Source organism: Myotis davidii, unplaced genomic scaffold (assembly GCF_000327345.1).
Source record: "Myotis davidii unplaced genomic scaffold, ASM32734v1 scaffold223, whole genome shotgun sequence".
Classification (NCBI taxonomy): Eukaryota; Metazoa; Chordata; class Mammalia; order Chiroptera; family Vespertilionidae; genus Myotis; species Myotis davidii.
In genome coordinates, this window is record NW_006294609.1 from 3,370,994 (window position 1) to 3,373,182 (window position 2,189).

The 2,189-nt window shown below is 49.3% G+C and overlaps 1 protein-coding gene across 1 annotated transcript in view; it reads right to left on the reverse strand.

The window, feature by feature from the left end:
- The window catches only part of P2RX4 (purinergic receptor P2X 4), a 20,954-nt gene extending 18,765 nt beyond the window's left edge, over positions 1-2,189 (reverse strand). Inside the window, exon 1 of the mRNA XM_015567342.1 lies at positions 2,112-2,189. The gene's annotated coding sequence lies outside the window, so the exon portion shown is untranslated. The remainder of the gene's footprint in view (positions 1-2,111) is intronic.

The window sequence follows — 2,189 nt, forward strand, 5'->3', positions numbered from 1 at the left end:
GGGAGTTAGAGGCAACCGGGCCGGCAGGGTGGGGCAGCTGGGGGTGATCGGGCCAGCAATGGAGTAGTTTGGCGTTGATCAGGCTGGCAGGGGAGTAGTGAGGGGGTGATCAGGCTGGTAGGCAGAAACAGTTAGGAGCAATCAGGCAGGCAGACAGGCAAGTGGCTGGGAGCCAGCAGTCCCAGTTGTGAGAGGGATCCAAATTGGAGAGGGTGCAGTCTGGGCTGAGGGACACCCCCCCAACAGTGCACGAATTTTGTGCACTGGGCCTCTAGTAATAAAATAGAACAATTACAACAATACACTGTGATCAGTTATGTGAAGGTGGTCACTCTCTGATAACTGACCTGGTAACTGAGATGGCTACTAAGTGATTAACAGGAAGGGACTGTACACAGCATGGAAAGGCTGGACAAAGAGATGAACATGTCTCTAGTGGGATGGAGCAGGGCACCTTGAAATTTCATCATGCGACTCAGAATGGTGTGCAATTTAAAACTTATGAACTGTTTTTTTTCTGGAATTTCCCATTTAATAGTTTCAGATTTTGGTAACTAAAACTGTGGAAAGAGGAACTGCAGATGAGGGGGGGAAGGCTACTATATTATCCGCAGTCTAGAACTTCACAGATCCCTAAGGTAGATGTAAGCCACTCTTCCCATGAGCTTCAAGAGCTAAAAGGAAAAAGCTGCATGAGAGCTCGATTCCAAATGCTTCACATCCAACCCAGCAAGTCAGTTCAAGAAGCCAGCTGTATCGGGTCTCAAAATGCAAGGGTGCATCACAATGACTGCATCACAATGACTGAGTTCGTGGTGGAGCTTAATGAGACTCGCTTGAGTCCAAACCTGGGAATGGACTAGGTCAGTGGTCGGCAAACTCATTAGTCAACAAAGCCAAATATCAACAGTACAAATTGAAATTTCTTTTGAGAGCCAAATTTTTAAAACTTAATCTATATAGGTAGGTACATTGTTATTAATTAGGGTACTCCTAAGGCTTAGGAAGAGCCCCACTCAAGGGGCCAAAGAGCCGCAGTTTGCCGACCACGGGGCTAGGTGGTTCTGGTGTGGAGTCCATACCCTGAAAGCCATTTTATTGAGTACTGTCAGTACCTACTGCTGCGGGGCTGATAGATGTTAAGAGGCAGAACCTGTCTGATCACGTGAATTCCCTGGGCAGTATTAACAGATTCTAAGCCCCACCCCAGGTTACTTTAAACAATTCCTCAGGGTGAGTCTTTCATGATCAGGTAGGTTTGGGAAACACTAGTTCCCAAACTTTGCTGCACAGCAGAATTACCTAGGGAACTGGTCTTACTCTAGAGCAATGGAATCAGAAAGTCTGGGGATGGTAGCCAGCAATTCGTATTAAAGATTCACAAATGGCTATTTGTGTAGTTTGGGGACTGCTGCATTAGGCCGTATAAGTAAAGAAATGACAAAGCAGATAACATCTGTTAGCTCAGCAGCTATGCAAGCATAACATCCCAGGTGGCCCTTGAAAGCAGGCCCAGTTGGTAAATTAATTCCCGCCTCCTCTCTCCAGTTTTATTAGATTGTAAGGGGGTGCATTCAATTAAAATTAAACACTGTGAGGAATGATGGTGGCTGGGCATATCTATGCAAAGAGGGCAGTATGGCGAGTGATGAGGCTAAGGCAGGCAGGTACCTATACCAACCACCCCATAAGACGAAGGAAGCAAACTGGAAGTGTGACCTCTACTCTCTTGGATTACCACATGGTGTTCAAAGGACAGGACCGGAAACCACAGACCCAAAAGGAACCAAGTGTAATCCCAAACCACGGTTTCCGTTAGCAGATCATCAGAATGGGAAGTGACAAAGATTGAGAAATTTAGGCAACGCGCTCCCCCTCCTTCCTGGAGCCAAAGGACATCACGGGAGCCAGTCAGAATGACAGGAAGCAGGAAAGGCGAGGATGAAGCTCTAGCCAGGATTTGTCCCTAAAACACAACATCCAAGCAGTCTTCTGCCTCAGAGTCTGGCACGGCGCCCATCCCCCAGTGGCTGGGGTCGCCGGAGGGGTGTGTCACCGGCCTCGGGTCGCTGCCTTTCGGACCCCACCTGGAGGGCGCCCGCGGGGCTCACCCGATGACCTAGGCCAGGATGAGCAGGTGCACAGCGGGGATCCGGAGGGGGCAGCCCCGGGTCCCAGGACCCCACGGG